The sequence below is a fragment of the Procambarus clarkii genome, chromosome 12 (assembly GCF_040958095.1).
Source record: "Procambarus clarkii isolate CNS0578487 chromosome 12, FALCON_Pclarkii_2.0, whole genome shotgun sequence".
In the NCBI taxonomy this organism is placed as follows: Eukaryota; Metazoa; Arthropoda; class Malacostraca; order Decapoda; family Cambaridae; genus Procambarus; species Procambarus clarkii.
The window spans coordinates 48,359,783-48,374,105 of NC_091161.1; positions in this window are offsets into that span (position 1 = coordinate 48,359,783).

Below are 14,323 nucleotides of genomic sequence, written 5' to 3' on the forward strand. Positions count from 1 at the left end.
CTGGAAGATGAAGTGAGGGGAGACCTGATCACCACATTCAAGACACCCAAGGGAATCGACAGGGTTGATAAGGACAGGCTATGTAACACAAGGGGCACACGCACTAGGGGACACAGGTGGAAACTGAGTACCCAAAAGAGCCACAGATAGATTTTTTTTTTTTTTTTGTGTGTGTGTCAGAATGGGAACGGGAAAGCACTAGGAAGTAATGTGGCGACTCCTCACACAAGTAACGAGGCTGACCCCCATACAATGTCACATGTAGACATGACAGAGCCCAAGAGGCACAGGATCCGATACACCTGTTGATGGACAGTTGAGAGGCAGGACCAAGGAGCCAGAGCTCAACCCCCACAAGCACAACTAGGTGAGGACATATATTGTAAAAGCACAAGCCGCCGACTAGTGGCAGAGAGCACTACACCGGCCAGGCAAAAGGCACAAAACTGCATCAAAAGGCCCACCTCGACAGCAAAACCACAAAGTCCCAGCACAACCACAACATGTGCCAAGACCCAAAAAGCTCAGTCTGCAAGCCAGGAAGACCCCGGAACCCCAAAAGGCAGAACCGGGTCACATGAGGAAACAAAGTCCCCTGAACCCACAAAAGGGGGCCCAAGAGGAAGAAACCTCCAGAACGAAACCAAGGAACCCAAAGGAACCCAGAATCGAACCAGGGGGAGCCCAAACCACCACATTTGCCGGCGGAGAACACCACTAAAAGGCAAAGCACAGACCCCAGCAGAACGCCCTGGGAAAACGGTCCCAACAGACCGAAAACCGAGGGGCAGGGTGTGGGAGCAAGCATAGCAACCAGGGGCACTGAGCCTAAACCCATAGGCTCAGACCCAAAATCAACACCCAAACGTTCCAAGAGGAACAGGCAACGGCAAGAAAACACCAGAAAAACAAAGAAACGACAACAGGAGAACAAAAACCCTGAAAATTTTTTGAAAACTCACCAGAGACGCTCGCTAGCACACCCAGACGCATGTAAACAAACCGCAACGCCGCCCTGGTGGCCACGCCGTGAAACCGGCAGACGAAAATGGCCGCCAGCAGGGGCTGTGACTGACGCTAAATACACAAAAACACGCCAGCAAATGTGGGAAGCTAGCAGACTGGAAGGGCGAAAAACGCCGCCCAACAGCAGAAAAACCCCTGAAGGGACAAAACCGCCCCAGAACTGCTAGCAGGCAACCCCCACAGCCCCGGGAACCAACAACAGAGGCCCCGGGGCAGAGCCGTCCTCCAAGCCCTCCGCCCTGAAAGAAAAGCAAGAGTCCATGGGAAAGGCAACAAGAAAGGGCCGCTGGTAAGACCCAGAAGCCTTGGCAGGAGGCACAGGCTCAAACCTCCGTCCCCAACCCGAACGGGGCAGCCCCCGAAAACCGCCCGAGTCTCTGCCGCAACTAAACCCCGCCCCGACCCCGAAACCCGCAGACGGTCCGGAGCCGGGAACATGGAGAGAAAGGGGCGAGCAGCACCTAACCAAACTGGGCGGCCACGGGGCATTCGAGTGGGAAACCAACCTAGCATGTTGCAGCAACCTAACCTAGCTTGCAACATGGATGCCGCCGTACTCTGAACAGTAATAACATCAGGAGAGTACTGGAGAACAAGCAGAGAATCACTCGCAAGACCCCGGGTCAAGGTGTCAGTGACCCAACAGGCAGCATGACGGAGGTAAAATTGGCGACTGTCACCCGGAGACAAGGGAACAGCAACCAACGATCCCGTACAAGACGGGTTGGAACCCGGAAGACACATTCAATGGTCCCCCGAGCCCAGACAGGGGTTTCCAGGGCCCGTAGGGTAACAACTACGGGAAGCCCAGGCAAGGTGTTGCTAACCGGTTAAGAAACCCAAACATAACAAGAGGGTAGATTATAGCACTGAAAACCCCTGAGACGTGTACAAGCACGGGGGCCTAGCAGAGGGCCGCCAAACACTACCAGTGGAACTATAACCACCTTAGGCAGACCCCCACCAGGCAAGAAAATGAAAAACAAAAGAAAAACCCCGCAAAAGTACACCGTCTCCAGAGGCAACAGAAACCGGCCGCCGCTTAGATGGCAGGCTGCGCAACACCTTGACGCCCTAACCAGCACAATACCAATCCCTACCCAGGGCCAAACAAGGGCCCCAAGCCCCAGCTGGCCCCAAGGGCGAGGCAAATGCCGAGCAGCAAGAACCTCTACGGGAATGGTTCCCGAACGCCCCAGGGAAGATAACCCTGTTACGCAAGGGCAGTACTCACAGGGCGCTTAGGAAAGTCAGCCACTAAGCACATGCAGCCCCGGCACTGATGAAGTACTCCTGGCCACCGCACACCACAACACACAGCAGTGAACGCCACACAAGGCAAACTCCGCCTAGGAAACTGAGGCCAGAGAAGCGTCAATCCCGGTTGACATTAGCGAACGAACTGGAGCTTGGCAGCCGGCGCGGTAGGTCCGGGGCTCCCCCCTCCCCCTCCCGGGGTGGGGAGGGCTGCGCGGACGATCGGCGCGGCAGTAAAGTGTGATGTTTGCTTGTTTGCTTGTTTCCTTGGGATTGTAGGGAGTTTTCTACCTCTCTGTTCGGTTTTTGTTGTAGTTTCTTACCATGTGGGGTTTGTTTTGTTACGCCTACCTTTCTGGGTGCCTAACCCCGGTCGATGGCAGATAAGGAAAACCCCCAACCATATGGGGTTTTCCAGGGCCATTGCACCCTGAAACCTCTCTGAAGGGGCCAGGTTCTGGCGCTGGTCCCTGGTAGGTCTGAACTCCTTAGCTAATGTCCCGGTCTAACATAACATACATTAGCCCGATAAGCTCCAGGGAGCCGTAGGGGCTCCCCACAGAAAAATACAAAAAAAAATCATGTTTTGTGCGGAACTGCCTACCCGCCACGGCCGTAAAATTAATAAAAAATAAAAATAGCTTTAAACTTAAATACACTCACACCTCTGAACCAGGAACAACTACCTCTCACACCCCTTCCCTTCCCCAGCAAATGTCCCAAAGTCTTCCCGAAGCCACCCCACTCACGCATGAATCAACATGACTTCACAAAACTATATATGTATCCAAAGGGAACGCCGCCACCCAAATCCCTGGGCGCATATTGGCAATGATCTTGCAAAAAAACTATATTTAAAAAACCAGCGTTGAATGTAATGAAACGCCATTTTCTGGGTGAAACCCGGAGGCTCCCCAGAGCTTTACCAGGCTGATATGCTAATGACAGACTTTGGCATCAGTCATGTGTATGGAGGAACATATACCCTATTCTATTCCCATATAGGCACAATGGATATCAACTGAGGACATGAATCAAGTGCACAATACCTTAAAATCGCACTGAGGCCAAGATGTTGATGGCTGCCCTCAGCCCCTTGGATGCGGGCTTGCGGCCCTTATTCCACACACTCCCTAGCCCTTAAACTGCGCATGGCGTATATATACGCCCTGAGTAACATGTCCCATGGTGCCAGGCCTGATTCAAATGGCCCGCGGCTACACGGGGTTCACAGTAGCTTCCTCAGGGCTCTTGTAAACAGATGCCATTTTTAAAAAAAATCGTGGGCAATATTCTCAGGTGTGAGAGGCACAGTACTGTTGGAGCAACCAAGGCCGGCGCACGCAGCATGAGCGAACAGCATTGATGTTCAGCTTGTGACCACAGCATCGCCGAAAAATGTCAAAATAAATATATAATTGTTATTATTTAGCGATGACAATATTACAGATGACCAATGACTGTGATATAAATAACCAGGGTTGTGATAATAGCAGGATTGTTGTAATAATTAGCGCTGTGAGAGGAGTGATGCTGAGAGACGGAGGGAGACAGCATCGTTTACTGACTGTGTGGCCACCTGTTATTGTTTGCATTCACTATACCAGGTCAGTGGTTCTCTATGGTGAACACAAATGTAGATACTTATATATAATGTGTGTATTAGTGTAATAACAGCAAAAGGATTATGCTGGGAGGAGCCATATGGGTGACGGAGGTGACGTCGTCTGCACGATTTGTCTAGCTGTTTAGAGGGTGGCCACTATGCTCTTTGGGCGCACTACAAGCTTAGGTGTACAGTTACGGTGCATAAAACATGTAGATATTTATATATAATATGTGTATATAGGGTAATAACACTGCAGAAGGTATTGTTGGGGGAGAAAGTTTAGTGCGTGTGACCTTGAGAGAGTGAGGGAGCCGCCAGCCGCCATCTGTGTATAGCGACGACTCTTAGTGCCTGAACTAACTATATCAGCTTAGCTGTACAGTTGTGGTGAACAAAATATATACATACTTATATATAACGTCTGTATATAGTGTAATAACACCACAACTGGTATTGTTGGGGGAGAAAGTTTAGTGCGTGTGACGTTGAATGAGTGAGGGAGCCGCCAGCCGCCATCTGTGTATAGCGACGACTCTTAGTGTCTGAACTTACTATATCAGCTTAGCTGTACAGTTGTGGTGAACAAAATATACACATACTTATATATAACGTCTGTATATAGTGTAATAACACCACAAATGGTATTGTTGGGGGAGAACGTTTAGTGCGTGTGTTGAGGGAGTGGCAGCGAGTGGCTGGCTGGTGTGTGGCGGTAACTCCTCGTTGCTTTTCGACTCTCAATACCAACTTAGTGGTTCGTTTTGGTGACCAAAACATGCCAATACTTATATATAACCTGTGTATAGAGTGTAATAGCAGCAAAACTATTTGTTTATTGTTTTATTAACATAATAATTGAATCACTAATATGCACATCATACTTTTGAGTATAGCGATTATTAACCACTTTTATTATATAAATATATTACAATACACACTATTGAATAATAGTACTGCAAAAAAACTAAGAAAAAATCAATCGGAGACATTGAAACAATTAGGTAATAATATCTTTGTGGCAACTCCCATCTGTCAACGCGGGTGACGTTGACCGGGTCTGACGACCGCTCTGTCAACGCCCACTTTTTGCCAGACTTCCTCGGTCAATTGCGCCCAAAATATGTCACCTACGATTTTTTTGTTATTTTTTCCGTGCTCAGGGGACACAAATTAACATGTTTAGAAGACAAAAAAAAAATTTTGATTTTTTTTTTTCTTGCGCACAGGGGTGTAAATGTCCATATGACCCCTGAGCAGTGTAAGGGCTAGACACCATACCGAAATTTTGTTTTACCAGCTTATTGCTGGAAAGGATTGCTCCTCCCACCATCTAATACAGCCCCAGGGCTCCACCCATTATTTTGGCAATGGCCAACCATTTAACACTTAGGCCTGAGGTCTGGCTCTCTAGGGCCAATAAGGACTTGGCCCTTATCTACCGCCAATCACCTTCCATGATCTGCCGTGGAAGGCTACATGAATTCCTGAAGATTGAGTCAGCTCTCTCCAGCTATAGAAGGGGACAAGGCGCCTCTATGGAAACCCGTGTACCTGCGAACAATGTTTACCACACTGATAAATTATGTTCAAGCCTGTCTCCTCCAAGATAAAGAGTAGGGACATTTGACTCGCCTGGTATAGGGAAGGGACCGGGGAGAGGGAATTGAGAGGGAGATGGAGAGGGAAATCTGAGTGGGGAGGAGTTGAGTGGGGGAAGCCAAAGGTATCAGGGCCACCCTCAGGTCAACCTCTTGGCCCTGACAAATGGGCGACAGGAGGGGGGGGGGAAAGAGGAGACGAATGACGGGCAAGGGGAGGGGAGAAAGGGAGAAGGACGGGAGAGGGGAGAAGGAAAGCATGGGAGGAGGGAGGGATCGGTGATAGACACATTCAGATATGGTGGGACGGGAAGGTGGTGGCAGTGTTTAATAAGATTTATTATTTTTTGTTATAAATTAATAACCCTTGTTCTTGATGTATCTTCCTCATTTAAGGGAGTATCTTCGTCAAAAAAAATGCAAAAATGAAAACTCGTTCAATTTCAATCAAACGTTTTTGGCAAGTTCTATATGAAAAGTGTTTCATCTGGTCCAAGTTTCAGCATCATAGCATAAATAGGAAGGGAGAAAAAAAATATTGAAGTAGTTGTGAAAATTATGCCAAAATGGTCAAAATCGATTATCAATCAAAAGTGTCAACTGAAATCATAGCTATGACTCTTTGCTATCACAATAGCATATATTAAACAAATATTATAATTAGTTTAATTAGAAAAAAATTTTAATTTTTTTTTTTTTTCGGGCAATTTGCATCAAACTTACACACCTGACTGTACGTATGCCTATCTGTAAGGATGCCAATTTTGGAGAAAATTGGTTGATGTCAACCTCAGCCACAGATTTTAGAACCTTAGACTTTATTCTTTTTTTTTTTTTCAATTGACACAAGCGTTTACAAAACCGATTCATTTTTTATTCAATTTACATGAAACTTACACAGTATATGTGGAGGGCATGTCTCTACATTTGCTTGTTTTCATTTTTCTCTAAGTTCATTTATTGATTTTATAATAGCAATAAACATGCCATATTTGCATAATTTTGGGGGGGAACTTTGAACATTTGTATTAGGAAAACTAAAGATGTTTTGGAAATTCTAAAACACACAATCCTTTATTATATGCTAATGTGTCAGAAAAGTGTCACAGAATAATTATATCTGAAACGTGTGTTCTGAAGTGTCAACTTGAAAATGTGTAAAAAACGTTGACAAAAAAAAAATCTCCCTTTCTATTTACGCTGCAGTACAGAAACTTGGGACAATTTCAGCACTTTTCATATACAACTAGTCAAATAACATTGGTTGACATTGAACAACTTTTCCAACACCACCCTAATACCCCCTTAATATTCCTCTTATATTCGTGGCTGTCTAGTGAGGGGTCATACTGGACTGTATGTATTACAGTCCAGTATGTACAGTATTACATCCAGGGTGGATATAATAATCCAGTATTACAGTATTTGGCAGTGGACATGCAGTTGGTGAGTGCCAGGTACGGAAATGTGATCAAATATTCTCGGTACAGTGGAAAGACAAGAGAGAAGTGAACCTGCTGACCATTCATGAGGGTACAATGTTGAACAGTGACAAGGTACACCATGTAACGAGAGAACCAGTATATAAGCCAGATTGTGTTCTTGACTACAATCTCAACATGCGTTTGATTGATAAGGCTGACATGATGATTGGCACTATCGAGTGTGTGCAGAAAACACTGACGTGGATGAAAACGGTGTTTTTCCATCTTGTTGACATGAGCATGTTGAACTGCTATAATTTGTATCTGGTGAAAACTGGACGTAAACCTAATTTCCGTTCATTTTCTTTTACACTTGCAACACAGATATTAGCAAAGTTTAGTCAAGGAGTCCCTGGCATACGAAGACCACTCATGAACCCAGTGTTGCAGCATGCTGCAACACCCAGGCTTGCTCACATACATGCCTTTCAGCAACACAGACTAAAGAATTTGCCGCCAGGTGGAAAGCGTGCAATAAGCCAACGTGCATGCCTAGTATGTAAAACAACAAAACGAAGAGAACCGAAACGTAAAATTGTGTAAACATGGTGTGAAGGGTGTAGAGTTGCATTGTGTGCTATCGACTGCTTCAACGACTACCACTCACTCCCAAGATTTCTAAATGTGCAATAATAGTGCAAAAACCTGTACATAGTGCATGCTAGTGTGTTATTTCCTAAGATGACAAAAAGGCAGAGAGACTTATTTATGTAAATAAAACTTGTACAAATGTTGAGTTATTTTTTCTTTTTTATATCCATAAATTGGTATAAATAAGCTCGTATTTTCTTGAACAGTATTTTTTTTTTGGGGGGGGAGGGGGGGAACAAACTCAAAGAGGTCATAATGCTCATAACATAACATTCTTCCCACAGTCACTGGCGACTTGCCGGCTGGATTGATTGCAATTGTTTAGTTACCGCCCAAAATAGTTGGTTTTGGGGGGGGGAGTGAGACACTGCCTCATTTAGTGAAATTTGCTGTCTAATAGCTTGGACATTGGGAACTGAACAAGAGGTCTGCATGAAGGTTGCTCAACATCCCGCACGAATATGGACATAAATAGAATCTCTCTCTTTCTCTTTCTGAGGTAAAGAAACTTTTGAGAAGTAGTACTCAAAGGTCAAAAATAATAAAATCTTTATAATTAGAGGAGCAACTAAGATACTGCATTATTCAGAGAAATTTGCTATGTCCAATAGCTCGGATGTGGGGAACTGAACGAGGGCCTGCATGAAGGTTGCTCAACATCCCATCTGAATGAGGAAACATGTGGGAGAAAGAGAGACAGCTTTTCTCTCTTTGTGATGAAAAAAAAACTTTAACAATTGGTGCTCTAAGTATTGAAAATCTTAATAACTTTATAGCAATTGAAAGTCTTATAAAATAATATATATTTAGAAGTAAATCCTTGTCTATGTTAATATATATTAATAAAAAAGTTAGTTGTAATTTCATTGCCAAAGCCATCCAAACCTGGCTCATTAAAATAATTTTTGTTTATGAAATTTCCTAAATATTTATGCAATATTTATTATGAAACTATCATAATACATAAAGGCACTTCATTTTCATACAAATTATTTATCAAGTAAGAACATAAGAACATAAGAACAAAAGCAACTGCAGAAGGCCTATTGGCCATACGAGGCAGCTCCTATCTATAACCACCCAATCCCTCTCATATACATGTCCAACCCATGCCCGAAACAATCGAGGGACCCCACCTCCACCACGTTACACGGCAATTGGCTCCACAAATCAACAACCCCGCCACCGAGCCAGTATCCACCCAAGTCTTTCTTAAATTTAAATTTATCCAATTTATACCCATTGTTTCGTGTTCTGTCTTGTTTTGATATTTTTAATACCCTATTAATATCCCCCCTGTTATGTCCATTCATCCACTTGTAAACCTCTATCATGTCACCCCTAACTCTTCGCCTTTCCAGTGAATGCAACTTAAACTTTGTTAATCTTTCTTCATATGAAAGATTTCTAATTTGGGGAATTAACCTAGTCATCCTACGTTGGACACGTTCAAGTGAATTTATATCCATTCTATAATATGGTGACCAAAACTGAACTGCATAATCTAAATGGGGCCTAACCAGAGCAAGATATAGCTTAAGAACTATACCAGCTGTCTTGTTACTAACGCTTCGATTAATAAATCCCAGTGTCCTATTCGCCTTATTACAAACATTCATGTATTGATCCCTTTGTTTTAAATTCTTACTAATCATAACTCCCAGATCCCTTTTCCAATCCGATTTCGCAATCTCAACACCATCTAGCTCGTATCTTGTAACTCTATCATCATTACCTAACCTCAGAACTTTACATTTATAAGCATTAAACTGCATCTGCCAATCCTTTGACCACTTCAAAACCCTATCTAGATCAACTTGAAGTGATAGTGAGTCCTCCTCCGAATTAATTTCCCTACCGATTTTCATATCATCGGCAAATTTGCAAATGTTGCTACTCAAACCTGAATCTAAATCATTTATATATATTATAAACAACAGAGGTCCCAGGACAGCCCTGAGGTACTCCACTAACAACATTATCCCATTCTGACTTAACCCCATTTATACTCTGTTTCCTTTGGAATAGCCATGCCCTAATCCAACTTAATATAGCACCCCCAATACCATGAGCTTCTATTTTTTTAATTAGTCTTTCATGTGGCACTGTATCAAAAGCTTTGCTAAAGTCAAGGTACACAACATCACAATCCTTACCACTATCAACTGCCTCAACTATGCTGGAATAAAAAGTTAGCAAATTTGTTAAACATGAACGGCCATTTGTAAAACCATGTTGTGACTCATTTATTAATTTATGTTTTTCAAGATGGAGACGAATGGTATTTGCAATTATTGATTCAAGTAACTTTACCCACAATAGACGTTAGGCTAATTGGCCGATAGTTAGACGCAAGTGATCTATCTCCTTTCTTAAAAATTGGTACCACATTAGCTACCTTCCATGACTGGCACTGCCTGACTCTATTGATTTATTAAATATGGTAGACAGTGACTCAGAAAGCTCCTCTTTGCATTCTTTAAGCACCCTGGCAAACACTTCATCCGGCCCTGGGGATTTGTTTAGTTTTAGTTTTTCTAATTGTTTAATTACATCCTCCCTGGTAACTGCTAAATTAGTCAACCTGTCCTCATCCCCACCCACATAGACTTGTTCGGCTGAAGGCATATTGTTAAGTTCTTCTTTAGTAAATACAGATATAAAATATTTGTTAAAAATACTACTCATCTCCTTGTCATTATCCGTTATTTGACCTGTCTCAGATTTTAATGGACCTATCCTTTCCCTAGTCTTAATTCGATATAACTGAAAAAACCCTTTAGGATTTGACTTTGCTTGCTCTGCTATGCGAACTTCATAGTTTCTTTTTGCTTTCCTAATCTCTTTTTTAACATTTCTAACCAGTTGTATGAATTCCTGTTCTAAACTGACTTCCCCACTTTTAATCCTTTTGTACCAAGCTCTCTTTTTACCTATAAGGTTCTTCAAATTCTTTGTTATCCACTTTGGGTCATTAGTATTCGATCTATTCAATTTGTATGGTATACTACGTTCCTGTGCTTTGTTTAGAATATTGTTAAATAAGTTATATATTAAATCCACATCGAAATCCCCTTTTACGTCACCTATCGCTGGGTTCATGTCTTGCTCCAAGACCAGCCCACACCCCATACACAAGACTTTCCAATCTATTTGACCCAAAAAATTTCTTAGGCTATTAAAATCAGCTTTTCGAAAATCTGGCACTTTAACAGAATTTTCTCCTACAGGTCTATTCCATTCTATGCTAAATCTGATTACTTTGTGATCACTGTTCCCTAGCTCACTCCCTATTTCGATGTCATTAATTTGTGTTTCCCTGTTAGTTAACACTAAATCTAAAATATTATTTTCCCGCGTTGGTTCCTTAATGTGTTGCGTAAGAAAGCAATCGTCAAATAATTCTAGAAAATCTTCTGCTTCACTATTCCCTGTTTTGTTCACCCAGTTTATTCCACTAAAATTAAAGTCACCCATGACATAAATACTGTTAGGTCTAGATGCTCTAGATATTTCATCCCATAGATACTTTGCTTCCATTCTGTCTAAATTTGGTGGCATATATATAACTCCTATTATAATAATATTTGCTTTTTCGTTCAATTCTATCCAAATAGTTTCTGTGTGGCTCAGTTTTGATTCCCTCTTTGAGACTACATTTCAAATTGTCCCTAACATATATGGCTACTCCCCCTCCTCGTGTGAAATAGTTTAAATCCATTTATTTGATATACAGCTAATAGTTCTCTATTTTCTACATTCATCCACGTTTCGGTAAGTGCAATAATATCTCTCTTTTCTGTGCAGACAAGAGCATTTAATTCGTTAATTTTATTTCTTAGACTTCTACTGTTAGTGTAATATACCCTAAGTGAATTGTTATTTTTATGAGGCCCTTTTCTTTCCCTGATCATTTTGCCAATTCTTTTCTCCCACGAACACATACTTTTATTACCTCCTTCCTCCAAATCAATTCCCATACCACTATCTACTAACAGTTTAAACCCAAACAAACACCTCTAACCACTGGTTCCAACGAGTTCGCAACAGCAACAATCCCAGCACTCGATAGATGCCCCCCATCACGAGCATACATTTCATTTCTTCCATAGAAGTGTTCCCAGTTGTCTATGAAAGATATTGCATTTGATTTGCAATATCTTTCCAGCCGGCAATTGACACCAAGTGCCCTCGACATCCATTCATTTCCCACTCCCTTTCTTGGAAGAATGCCACATATGATCGGGATTCCTCCCTTGCTCCTAACTAATTCAATGGCTGTCCTGAATCTCTGTATTAGTTCCTCACTCCTAACTCGGAATATTATTATATATCCCGAGTTAGGAGATAAATATAATGCCATTGCGAAACTCTTTCTATCTGATAAATACAGTTTTGCGAAAAAAAAAATGTCAATTTACGCATGTGTAAATGGGGATGGGGGGTCCTTCTGGAAGACTGTGGGATTTGTTTGGGGGTAGGGATGCGAGAGGCGAGTGATCAGAGTTCTGGGGGCGCGAGTTCATCCCTGATGATTTTTCCCAGCCATATTTTACAAAGATCCCAGTGCGATGGGAATATTAGATGAACTTAAAGCTAGTTGTTTAGTTAGAGTGGTTAGCCCTGCTTATTAACTCTTGCTAACCCTTCTTACGAACTTCTGCTAGCCCTGCTTACCGACTCATACTGGCCTTCTTACTAACTCATGCTAGCCCTGCTTACTAACTCTTGCCAGCCCTGCTTACCAACTCTTGCCAGCCCTGCTTACCAACTCTTGCCAGCCCTGCTTACCAACTCTTGCCAGCCCTGCTTACCAACTCTTGCCAGCCCTGCTTACCAACTCTTGCCAGCCCTGCTTACCAACTCTTGCCAGCCCTGCTTACCAACTCTTGCCAGCCCTGCTTACCAACTCTTGCCAGCCCTGCTTACCAACTCTTGCCAGCCCTGCTTACCAACTCTTGCCAGCCCTGCTTACCAACTCATGCCAGCCCTGCTTACCAACTCTTGCCAGCCCTGCTTACCAACTCTTGCCAGCCCTGCTTACCAACTCTTGCCAGCCCTGCTTACCAACTCTTGCCAGCCCTGCTTACCAACTCTTGCCAGCCCTGCTTACCAACTCTTGCCAGCCCTGCTTACCAACTCTTGCCAGCCCTGCTTACCAACTCTTGCCAGCCCTGTTTACCAACTCTTGCCAGCCCTGCTTACCAACTCTTGCCAGCCCTGCTTACCAACTCTTGCCAGCCCTGCTTACCAACTCTTGCCAGCCCTGCTTACCAACTCTTGCCAGCCCTGCTTACCAACTCTTGCCAGCCCTGCTTACCAACTCTTGCCAGCCCTGCTTACCAACTCTTGCCAGCCCTGCTTACCAACTCTTGCCAGCCCTGCTAACTCTTGCTAGCTCTTCTTACTAAGTCATGCTATCCCTGCTTACTACCTCATGCTATCCCTGCTTACTACCTCATGCTGGCCCCGCTTACTAACTTTTGCTAGCCCTGCTTACTAACTCATGCTAGGCCCTGCTTACTAACTCTTGCTAGCCCTGCTTACTAACTCTTGCTAGCCCTGCTTACTAACTCATTATTGAAGCAGATATTTTTCTCCCCTGATTCTATGTATGACTAACCACCCAGTGCTGGTTTGGAAGGCTTTTGGCATTTACAGTGAGATTGTGATAGTATTTAAGTTTAACCCCTTACACCGCATAAATCATTATATATATATATATATATATATATATATATATATATATATATATATATATATATATATATATATATATATATATATATATATATATATATATATATATATATATAACTGAAAACTCACACCCCAGAAGTGACTCGAACCCATACTCCCAGGAGCAACGCAACTGGTATGTACAAGACGCCTTAATCCACTTGACCATCACGACCGGACAAAATGAGGTGATAGCCGAGGCTATTTGAACCACCCCACCGCCGGCACTCGGATAGTAATCTTGGGCATAGCATTTTACCAAATCACCTCATTCTTTGGGGCACACGTGAGGAACACAAATGCGAACACCTCATTTTCTATCACCTCATTTTGTCCGGTCGTGATGGTCAAGTGGATTAAGGCGTCTTGTACATACCAGTTGCGTTGCTCCTGGGAGTATGGGTTCGAGTCACTTCTGGGGTGTGAGTTTTCAGTTGCATATTGTCCTGGGGACCATTCAGGCTTGTTCGCATATATATATATATATATATATATATATATATATATATATATATATATATATATATATATATATATATATATATATATATATATATATATATATGTCGTACCTAGTAGCCAGAACGCACTTCTCAGCCTACTATGCAAGGCCCGATTTGCCTAATAAGCCAAGTTTTCATGAATTGTTTTTCGACTACCTAACCTAACCTAACCTAACCTATAAAGATAGGTTAGGTTAGGTAGGGTTGGTTAAGTTCGGTCATATATCTATGTTAATTTTAACTCCAATAAAAAAAAATGACCTCATACATAATGAAATGGGTAGTTTTATCAGTTCATAAGAAAAAAAATAGAGAAAATATATTAATTCAGGAAAACTTGGCTTATTAGGCAAATCGGGCCTTGAATAGTAGGCCGAGAAGTGCGTTCTGGCTACTAGGTACGACATATATATATATATATATATATATATACAGGACACCTAGAGGAGAACCCATGGCGACCCCATCTACTTGCTTATACATGTGCCCATCCGGCCTCCCCTAAGTGTCCTGTTT